This window comes from Nicotiana sylvestris, chromosome 4 (assembly GCF_000393655.2).
Source record: "Nicotiana sylvestris chromosome 4, ASM39365v2, whole genome shotgun sequence".
Lineage (NCBI taxonomy): Eukaryota > Viridiplantae > Streptophyta > Magnoliopsida > Solanales > Solanaceae > Nicotiana > Nicotiana sylvestris.
The window spans coordinates 22,239,258-22,251,073 of record NC_091060.1 but is presented as its reverse complement, the minus strand read 5'-3'; the positions used below and the strand labels follow the sequence as shown (position 1 = coordinate 22,251,073).

The 11,816-nt window shown below is 38.8% G+C and overlaps 1 long non-coding RNA gene across 1 annotated transcript in view; it reads right to left on the bottom strand.

Annotated features, from left to right (window-relative positions):
- Positions 1-10,764: 10,764 nt before the first annotated feature.
- The window catches only part of LOC104219507 (uncharacterized), a 23,126-nt gene continuing 22,074 nt past the window's right edge, over positions 10,765-11,816 (bottom strand). The window contains exon 5 of the long non-coding RNA XR_011406706.1: positions 10,765-10,996. This is a non-coding gene — a long non-coding RNA (uncharacterized lncRNA). The remainder of the gene's footprint in view (positions 10,997-11,816) is intronic.

Sequence of the window (11,816 nt, the reverse complement as noted above, 5' to 3'; positions counted from 1 at the left end):
ATCCCCATAAGGCTGAATCTGGACTATAATCGAATTACGGGTGACTATTGGCTTCTTTGGATCATCGCCTTCTGTGATCAAACCGATCGATCCCTTAGGGTCCCAATCATCCTCTATTTCAATTATGTGAATGCCTCCACCCTTATAGTCTGGCAGAGGGTTGTTGCAGACATTTGGAGCGGGTTCCTTTGCCATAATAATTTTGTTGTCAATCAGAGCCTGGATCTTGTCCTTCAGGGAGCGACATTCGTCGATGGTGTGTCCTTTCATGCTGGAATGGTATGCACAGAATTTGTTTAGATTAACCCACTGAGAAGGGTTCTCAAGAGTCATAGTAGGGATAGGGGTGACATAACCAGCAACTTTGAGTCTCTCGTACAACTGGTCAATGGGTTTGGAAATGGCTGTATACTGTTTAGGAGGTTTACGGTCAAAATTTGGTCGAGGTCTAGGGAATTTTTGGTGTGTAAGAGGTGATTGATGGTGGGATGGTTGAGTATTGTAGGCTTGGTAAACATGTGCGGGTTGGGAATATCTGGGTGAAGTAGGTTGATATATGGGAGGTGGAGGTGATTGATAAGTGGGTGGTGGAGTTTGGTAAGAGGGTAAGGGATCTTGGTAATTTGGAGTAGGCTGATATGTGAGTGGAGTCATTGGATAGGTTCGGTCTTTGATGGGAGATTTGGTTCTCTGTCCCACCATTACGGCTCCTACGTCCCTTTTCTTGGACGCACCACCAGACTGTAAGACCTTATTTGTAGCTTGCAGGGACTCAAGGTTCGCAACCATACCACTTTTGATGCCTTCTTCAATCCTTTCACCCAGCTTGATAATGTCGTAGAATTTGTGGCTCTCAATCATCATCAGCCTTTCATAATACTGCGGGCCCTAAGCCTGGACGAAAAACTTGTTCATTTGTTCCTCCTCTAAAGAAGGCCTGACCTTAGCAGCTTCTGATCTCCAACGAGTGGCATACTCGCAGAATGTTTCCATGGGCTTCTTCTTTAGGTTTTGGATGTAGAACACATTTGGTGCATTTTCTGTGTCGAACCTGAACCTGTTCATAAAGATGGACGCCGTACTCACCCAGTTCGACCATTTCTTCGGGTCTTGGCTAATGTACCAAGACAAAACATCTCTTTTCAAACTCCTCATAAAAAGTTTCATGCGGATCATTTCGTCCTTTCCTACTCCGACTAACTTGTCGGAGTATGTTCTTAAATGAACTGTTGGATCCCCTGTGCCATCAAACATATCAAACTTAAGAGGTTTGTACCCCTCGGGTAGTTCGGCATCGGGTTATATGTAAAGATCTTCGTAGTTCAACCCTTCAATCCCTTTATTTCCTTCGACGCCCTGAATTCGACTGGTAAACTTCTTAAGTTCTTCAGCTAGGTTCCTGATGAGTGAGTCTTTATCATCAGACTCGGGTGCGCTTGAAATAGGTTGGGTGGAGTGTGGTACGGTTTCCACATTGATGGGGGTGTTATGATGAGCGTGGAAATGGTCATTTGTGGAGTTCAACGGTTCTGGGATGAGCAGTAGAGTATTGTTGGAGGTATGGAAAGTGTTGCAGTGGTGGTGAGGAGCGGGATGGTTTTGTATTTTTGGGATATTAATATCTGGATTGGTGAGGGAAAATGACAAATTCGGCAGATTCTGAACTTGATCAAGTTCTTCCTGGAATTTCAACAGTTTCTGCTCGAGTTGGGACGCACTTTCTTTGGAAACCTGAGTACCATGAGTGACCTCTACCCGTTCAGTTGAGTTTTTCTTTCTGTTGTTGTTCTAATCTTCCATCTTCCCTTTGTTCTTGCTTCTGATAGGACTAAGAGGAGGAGTGGGTGGAGGGCCGCTGGATCTCGTTGAATAAGATGATGTTTCCAGAGTGCACGAACTAACCTTTGGGGAAGGGAATAAATAAATCAAAAGTAAAAACAAAAAGGTAACAATTCAGTATGGATTATTAGAAAAATTTTGCGATATTTAAACACATAGTGCAAGAATGTAAATCGTGTCCTATTTGGGAACCTCTTTGTGCCCGATGTAAGCCTAGCGACAAGTTGATTTGGAGAATTTAAAATGCTAAATGCCTCATTTTATTGATAAAAAGTAGACGAATCCCAAATCGATCCTAAATAACAGGAAATAGAGTCACTAATGCCCATCAACCTTATTACATTTCTTAAAGCAAAAGAAAAACTCCTATCTATTTGGTCCCGGAAGGACCTTTTCCAGACTCGGCATCTTTGGCTCCATAAAACAGCTTCACCAACTAGCGAAGTCCCAGTAAGAGATAGGCTCTGGCCAAGTGTCCGCCCTCGTTTCCTTCAGTATTCTGGCAATTCTCGATTCTTTTGATAAATTTCCTTTCCAGCTCTACTAAACCCCGCTCCAAGTATCCCAGTCGCTTGTTGGCACTGACAGCCATGTCTTTCCACTCTTCAATCAACTTTTGGTGGGCTTCTTGTATCTCACGGTGCTCGCTTTCACATTCCCAAATCCTCTTATGCAGTTGATTGTATTTAACCTGCGCCTCCACCTTTTCATCTATGATTCTGTAATCTCGAACAAACCCGGGTTGATCCAGACCATTATGATTATCCTCCGGCCAACCTGAATACTATGGAGTACAACCAACATGGTATCTGTCTGGTTCGATAGTATCTCTTCCCATGATGATCTTGCAATGCCACATATGATGTGCTTGGCACTTATAAAGACTGCCATCAGCTTGGAAGTCAGCCCGGAAGTGACTCATCTTGTCGACCCTTGGTATAACCTGCTTCCTACCAGCCTGTCTCGAAACTCGGAGAGGGACATATGGGTAGGTCCCTCTCAGACCGATTAATATCAGAAACAGTGCATCCCTGGATCGTACGATGAACTCCTCAGTAGGGAACCACTCGAACATCCATTGTACCCGGTCCTCGGTAAGGTTATCAAATAACTCTATCCATCCTTTGGCATCTTCCGGCTGGGCGAACATGTTGGGAATATAGTTCATTCGCTTCGGATGATGGAAGGCGATATGATCGTCCCAGTCTCTTCACTGAATTTCCTGTCGGTATCCACCCCTTTGGATATGCTCCATGAGCCAGAGCTAAATTAGCAAATTGTAGCCCTCGAAGCGTTCGGCTCCTCGTTGACACTTCTCCAAGGCTCAGTATATCTCCGCAATAATCATGGGCACAATGCTGAATGGTTGCCCGCCAATTCCCTCCATTAGAGTTTTGGTTACCATAGATAGCCTGGTGTGGATCCTTGCTTTTTTCATTGGAAAAACTATCATCCTCAAGAAGCAAAACATGAAGACAAAGACCTTTCGGTGAATATGCCCCAATGATGTGAGGGCGAACTCGTCAAGATAAGTACGGTAAGATTTGATGTGACCATACCTCTCGTGCAAATAATCAAAGGGAATATACGACTCTTTCAAGCATGTCAAGTCTAGATTCTTCTTTAGACCCATCATTTTGAAGAAACCTCTTCCCTTGCAGCTTTTTGGCATTAACAAACCCGAAGTTTCCCATGGTATACCAGCTAATCCTCCTATTTCTTCTAGCAAGGATGCCATTTCAATGTCCCCAAAGTGGAATCAGCCCTCTCACAATCCCAGAACAGAGTAGCAGCTTCTATGATCTTGTTGTTAGGTTGGATTTCCAGGAGAGAAAGTAGATTTCCTAGGTATTTCCAGACAAGATTCTAATCACTGGAATGAAGATCCTTCCACCAGCTTAGCAATTTTCGGTGTATGTTGGTGACCATGCCAAATTTGGGGACTCCATGCCGCATATTTCTGCAAGAAAAGGGTTAGGCCCTTACCATTACTAGACTTGACTATTAAATATCAATAATTGGCATAAAAACATTTAGTTCTCCAAATAAATGCACAAAACGTGGCAATATTCGTTTGGGTTTTGGGGAAACCCAGTGGACTTTGGACAAGGCTATCTTAAAGAATCATTATGCGGACAACATAACTGGCTCGGCTAGGTTTGACCATGATGCATGCATAGTTAAACAAAGTAAGGTCTCTATAGGGTTTTAGACAGGTACCGTTAAGCGGACAACTCAAGGGGTAAAGGTCACAGAACCGTCGACTACACCGTTGATCGACTGGTTTTACCACAAATACGCATTTTTCGAATTTAAAGAGGTGATAATATGGGAAGAGAGCAACCACTCATTATAAGCGTTGCTGTGGTATTTTTTTTAGTACGAGTGAAATATGATGTTGAGTATGATTATGAAACAATTAAAGCAGGCTGTGACGTATTTGCACGTTAGGAAAGCAGTAAATACAATAGTTTTTTCATAATTTAAAGCAGTAGTAAAGGAAAGAAGTAAAGGAAAGTAATAAGGGAAAGAAAAAAAGACAAGTCAGTTTTGCAATCGAAAAGAAAAATTGAATGCTTGAAAGGAATAAACAGTTAATTGCGCATAAAGAAGCATAGTCTCCACGCTAATAATAGTCTGAAATGGTAAAAGCCTAAGAATCCCCAGCAGAGTCGTCACGCTGTCGCGCCCCTTTTTTCTCGAGCGAAATCGGGTTTATGACATTTGGGAGGACAACTCATTCCCTTTCTAGGAATTTAGGTTTTGGATTTAAGAGTCGCTACCTAATGATTAAGGTGCATTAGGACACCAAGAGGGTTTGATTTGAGTAACCAAAGATTGGGTAAGGTCCTGAAATTATCCCAAAGGGAAGGTGTTAGGCACCCCTCAGGATCCACTAGTATGGTTCCCGACTAGACTATTGTTGTGAATTTAGGTTCAAATAACATGTAGGCAAATAAAATTTCAAATAAGAGGGGATTTTTACATAATAGTTACAAAAAAAAATTGGAAAGAATTAAAAGGAAGCTGATTTTCTTAAGAGAAATAGTTTGAACTCTTCAGAATAGACAAAGAAACAAAGGAAAAGGGGTCCTAGGTTTATTGATAAATATGGATAATCCCATACAACATACGGTAATCACTCCTCAGTGAGGGGCTACACGAGACGTTATCGCGTGGTCGTCATATCAATATCTACCCTTCCCCACCCCGTTAAGGTATTAAGCACGAAATGGTCTCGTTTATTTATTGCATGATGTTACCCATCCCAATCCTATCAGTCCCGGAGGCATTTAGGACTACTAATCCTAAAGAGGAGGGATATTAGTCTTATATGTAGTTTCAAAGGCAAAATTCTAAGGCGACATACAAAAAAACATGTATAGCAAGTCGGGGGAAAGTACATAACAAGTAAAAGGCTCAGATATACCTCCTTGAACAAAAAAGCACATAATTAGCATGACTTTCATATACTATTTATGATCTGATTAAAAAGGTATTAAAGACAAGTGAGAGGAAATTGTTGAGACAATTTCAGATTATCACATAACTCGGATAAGAAATCCGAGTCAGGCCTGCATGCTGGTTGTAGTTAATAGCACAGATTCAGTTTACAGTTATCACCCTAGGCTTGCCTAAGTGTTTGGATAAAGGTCTTATAGGTATGGAATCTACTGAATTCAGAAAGTAATAATAATAAACTGGATACGTATAGGTTAAAAAGGGTTGTCAAATTATTAAAGAAAGCAAGTTTTTACGAAGGTCATGAGTTCTGCAAATGATGATCCTTGTTATTACTGTTTTAGATCTAGACGTGAATGAAGCGATTCTGATTGGATTAATAATTCCTATAGACATGATTTCTACGTGTAGTTGGTCAGAAACCTTAGAGACATGGTAAAAGTGCAGAAACCTTATAGGGATGATATCTAGGTGCTGAATTTTGTTTAAGACCTATGAACATGATTTCTAGATGAAAATGGACACACAAGATTCAGAAGGACCTATAGGCATATTTTCTATATGCAGAATTTAGATTTCCGGATACTTATGGACACGATTTCTATATGAGAGAATGCGAAATTCAGAAATACCTATATGCATGGTATCTATATGAGAGTGCAGAATTTAGAAATATCTATAGGCATGGTATCTATGTGAGAATGTAGAATTCAGAAATACCTATAGGCATGGTATCTATGTGAGAATGCGAAATTCAGAAATACATATAGGCATGGTATCTATGTGAGAGTTGCAGAATTCAGAATGACCAATAGGCATGGCATCTACCCATTGCATACATAGTTACCCGCCCCTTTCACTAGCCATCTCCAAGAGTTTATTTCAAATTATTACAACCCAGAATAAAGTAAAATACATTAGAAAAATGTAAATAACAGTACAATCAAAGGAGTGCCTGATTCAGATTTCTTGTCTGGAATATGAGCTAAACCAACTTCATGAGATCAAGATCCAAAGCCTTTATCCCATTTGAGTGTGTCAAAGTTCCCTAAGAGCCTCAAAAAGGACTCTGGCAATGCTCACACCCAAAATGTATTACCAGATAAGGACAAGTGTAGTGTGGAAGGGCCAGCCCTCAAGTGTCCAAGTTCAGAGGGAGCTCAAAGGGTCCCAAAGAAAGGCTCACAAGAGAGGGGAAGACCTTAAAGACTAAGAGAGTGTGCAAGTACAGAAACAGAATTCTAAAAGGGGGAAAAGGAGAGGGAAATAGCTACAGATAAGTACACATAAGGGGGGATTCATGGGGGTAAGGAGATTGTAAAGAGTCTATTGTTTAGGCCAGGACAGACTTTAGGTGTTCCCAGCAATGGAGAGTGCTAACACACCTATAAGTTTGTCGGAACAGATACTGTTAGAGGCTAGGATCCCAGGGGATCAAGTTTCATTCATGGACAATAATCTGCATATTTCCATTCCTCAAACCATAGCATGAACACATAGGGGGGAAAGGGTTTGAGATTCATAATAGAACAAATAGAAAAGAAATCAGTAGTGTTGAATTATACAGAAGTAGTAAGCAGACATGGATACAAGAGCAGGAAATAAACATGTTGTTGTGATGCTATAACCTTAAATCAAGACATAACAGTTTCAAAGAAACAAATAGAGAAAAGCAGTAGGTCTTGTAAACAGGCCATAGTGCATACATTAAGAGTGAATACCATTGCGTGTAAGTGTAAGTTTAGAAAGACTATGAATGCGTGATCTTGTGTCAATGAAAGAGTCAGGTATTTATAGTGTAAAAAAACAGGCAAAAATAAGGTAAGAAAATCGTTAAGGAACTGAATATCAATTAAGAATCAATAACACAAGACTTCCTTTAATCAAGGAATTTAGATTCAAATGGTAAAAGTATTTAAGGGAAGAAATCAAATAATTATCTTGTGCAAAGCATGCAATTAGGGGTAAATACATAAGAAGTTACTTAAGGGCAGAATTTTGAAATACACGTTTACATAAATAAGGTAAGAAAAATCAATTAGTAGCCAGTAAATCAAGGATCAGAGATTTTGTAATCACTGGTCCATGAATGAACTAAGTTAGAAAAACTGAGAAAAGTTTTAACTTAAGTCGAGTCACAGGGAAATCAGCAAACAAGGAAAGAAATCAATCAAACTTATACAGAAGAAAGTCTGAACTAATCACAAATTTGAAAGCCATTTTAGAGAGAAGTTCAGCACATATAAAGAGCATACAAACATGCTAAGCTGAAAGAAAATGTCGTGTCATTGCAAAATCAGTAGATAATAGACTACAGGAGCATGGTAGTCACATAGGTTAGAAATGTAGAAGAGAAGTAGCATTTAGTAGCATACAAAAGATACAGTGTAAAAGACCTTAGAAGAGTTTAATGGAAAATCAGAAATGCTTAAAGAGACAGAGATTGAAACAAAGATTTCGAGACTCAGTTTGAGAAACAAATTAAGAAACTTGAAATAGTTAGGGTTTCTTAAAGCAGACGGTTTTAAAGATAAAGAACAAATATATCACATATCCAATGTTCTCAAACTCGGATGAACCCCAAATTCTAGGGTTTTACCATCAATCGAGTGCCGAGATGAGAGGACAAGTAATCAAGAAAAAGATACTAGTCAAAAACAAGTTCAAAGGTATCAGAAGGGAACTGGGACCTTCGACATGCTTTTTTCAGTAACAGAAACTCATGAGAAACATAGTAAAAGAGTAACATGTGAATCACAATAGAAGAGCTCAAAGAAACATATTATAAGAAGCTAATAAGAAATATAGTAGAAGAAGACTAATCAGAACACAGTAGGAGAAACATATAAAGAAACATGGTAGAAGAAACTAATTAAGAACACAGTGGAAGAAACTTAATAAGAAACTCATAGAGAACACAGTAGAAGAAACGTAGTAAAAAAAACATAAAAGAAAAAGAAAATCAGAGAAGCCTCTAAATAATTCAGAAACCCTAGATCGGTAAAATAAAGTGTTTTGAAAACATAGCTTTGAAAGAAATATCAAAAACCGTTTGACCAAATGAACAAACTCTCGATATTAAATATTTTTGCCTAACTGTTCTGCCTCGTGTGCTAAACGATCCCCAAATTGGTGATCTACACCTTTGCCCATACAGAGCTTCGTACGGTGCCATCTTGATACTAGAATGGTAGCTTATTATTAGCAAGATCACTGAGAGGTATGTGATCATCCCAATTACTTTTAACATCAAGGACATATCCTCAACTATTTGAACAATGCGCTTTGCCTGGCCTTCTTTCTGAGGATAAAAAACGTGTTCCTAATCATTTCTGAAAAGACTTCTAAAAGTTCATTTTAAACTAAGCACCACAATCCGAAATGACGGACAGCGCAGTACCATGCACGATTTCTTGAATGTACAACTTGGTATAATTTTCTACTGAATCTGTAGTTTTTTACTGGCAAGAAGTGTACTGACTTGGTAAGTCGATTTACAATCATTAATCAAATCATGCTTTCAAGATGAGAAAGATAATCCTGTTATAACCTCCATATTTACCATCTCCACTCAAAATATATGTATTATATGATAAAACACTAGGCTTTCTGTTGCTCGACTTTCACTTGCTGACAATTCAGACAATTGGCCGCAAAGTCTGCGACGTTCTTTTTCATGTTGTTCAACCAATAAATCTCCTAGGTCATGATGCATATTTGGGGAACCTGTATGGAAAGAATACATGGAATTATGGGTTTCTAACATGACCTTCCCTCTTTAAGTCCATCTATGTCTAGAACACACAATCTGTCTTGGTACCTCAAAGTACCATCATCTCCCCCTTATTCAAAAGCCATCGTTTTATACTTCCCACACTTGATTATCTTCTTAAGCACTTCCTGAAGACACTTATAGCGTTGTTGCGAGCTAAGTCTTTGACTTGTATTCAAAAATTAGAGTCTCGGGCAATGCCACTACCCTCATAACACATAAATAGGCATGGTTTGACAACCTTTCTGTGACCCCTTCGTCATCAATAACTAAGCTCGATGATCATTCTAATAACTTTGCGTTTCTTACACGTGCTAGACATAATCCTTGTGGTAATTATACAAGTTTCCCCCATTACCGAACTGATTTTCTTTTTCATATCCCATGCTAACTATTCGGGTTTCAAATCACTAACTGGACTTACAAAAAAAAATTCGCATCACCCCTTCGACCAAAGATCTTATACTTGCGGATCCTTCTCTTTTTGTTGGGATCCAAATAGCTTTCCTTATTTTCTGCAATTCTTTGCACTCTACGTCAATAACGACTCATCTTCCAAGTTACTTCTGAGCTAGGAAAAAAAACTAAATTATTCACATAATAGAAAGCTAATGTATTCACAACTATTATACACAATCTTAATAATTTAACTCTGCTCATGCCATCAGTCTTGGAGAAACCACATTATGATAATTCCTAAAGGCTATTCTTCTGTAGTTGGCTCTCTTACTGCCTAGATAAATTTTTTTTCCACTATCGTTGTACTTCGGGTTTAACTTAAACTCTTTGGGTTATAACACGTGTTTGATATTTCAAGCTGTCATCCAGATACACTACCATACACATCTGATAATTAACTTCATGTACCATCCGGTTAGTCTTGGGTCTTAATCCCTAAAATATGCGAAGATTTCGCTATAATCATTGTTACTTACATTTTCCTTGATAACCTATATGCATCACTGTATACTCACAAGTCACCAAAAATTTTGATACACTGAAAATGGATATTTGGTAACCATATAACTGAATACTGATACTGAATAACCATAAACTTGCTAACTAAAAGACTGTATAATTGAAAACTGAGGTAAACTGATAACCATAAGACATCATAACTGATTTTGTACTTTCTGATAAGGTTATGCTTTAATCTGTACTGCTATCAATTGCATCCCACTTTTAACGTCTTCTCAAGTCTCATATTTACCAACCTGTACTCCATAATTATACCCTAATGGGCAATTATCCTCTCTAGGACCTTAGGTTTCTCCTGCGCGTCACTTGGGCATCCAATACATTTGGAATTCGATAGGAAGAGAAGGTTAACTATTGCTCTAAGCTTCATGTCACAATCTAGAGTAGAAAGAAGTGAGACAATCCTGAATGTCTTGGTAGTTAGCTATTTATATGAGTGGCCGGTACATACATATAAAGGAAACTCCACTAGGTACGGCTTCATATACTCCCTATGACTCTTGAACCTAGGGCTCTGATACCAAGCTTTGTCACGCCCCGAACCTGATCCTGGATGTAACACGGCACCCGGTGCCTGACTACATGTGATAGAGTGAACTAACTGGCTGGATGAATCAACATGTGGTATCATAACATACTGAATGCGGAAGATAAACTAACACATGCTGATAAACTGAAAGTCTGTATGATATAAATCTAAGTGCAGAAATACTAATACAATTCTGAAACATATTTGTAGCCAACATAGCTTAATATGAAAAGCCTGTGACTCTGTCTAACTGTTACTCTAGTCTATGAAGCCTCTATTGAAGTACTGAAAATACTAGCTATCTGCAAATACTAAAAGGCTATAAAGTAATAATAATGCCCCGAAAGAACTGGGGATCACCAAATAGCTGGTACGAGAATCCTAGCGCTCTGCATCGTCGACGTGTAAATCATTACCTGCATTGTGAGATGCAGGCCCCGGGAAAAAGGAGTGTTAGTACATTTGAATCATACTGGTATGTAAAACAACTGAAAGAAAGAATTATAAATGTTGAAACTGAAACTAAACTGATAACTGAGAATTTATAATTGGTAACTGAAAGGATGTAAGGATATGAATACTCCCTCTTCTGAATGATGAACAACCTGTTTATCTAAATATTAAACTGCGGCCTCAAGCCCAATATATATATATATATGCACAAACTATGGCCTCGAGCCTAAATATACGTATACATAACTGCGACCTCAGGTCCAAAATGCATAAAGCATAAAGTGCGACCTCAGTCCCAAAGATACATAAAGCATAAACTGCAGCCTCAGGCCCAAATACAAGTGTTCAACATTCAGTGATTTAAAATCAGGAACTGAGAATCATACTGCAATATATGATAGTGAAATATTGAATCACACTGAGTTACATGATACTGGAATACTGGATCACCCTGAGTTACATAATCCTGGAAGGCTGAATGGGACGACTGAGACATGTATTCTTGAAATGATTATGAACACTGAAACTTCAACTGTTTATGGCATACTGAGTAATCTATACTAAGACTCGGGAGCATCAAACCCAAGTCTATATTAAATACACACTGAGCTCACAACGTTTAGAATGAAAGTGGTAAACGAGTTATGAAGCTAGAGAATAGAAGTTCTAAAACTATTCAAGGAACTAGGCTTAACTATATTTTAGAGACAATTGGTAATGTCGTAAAAGAAACGTGGTGTAGGGAGAATCATTAAAATTCCCAAACATAGAGAGTTAGTCTCG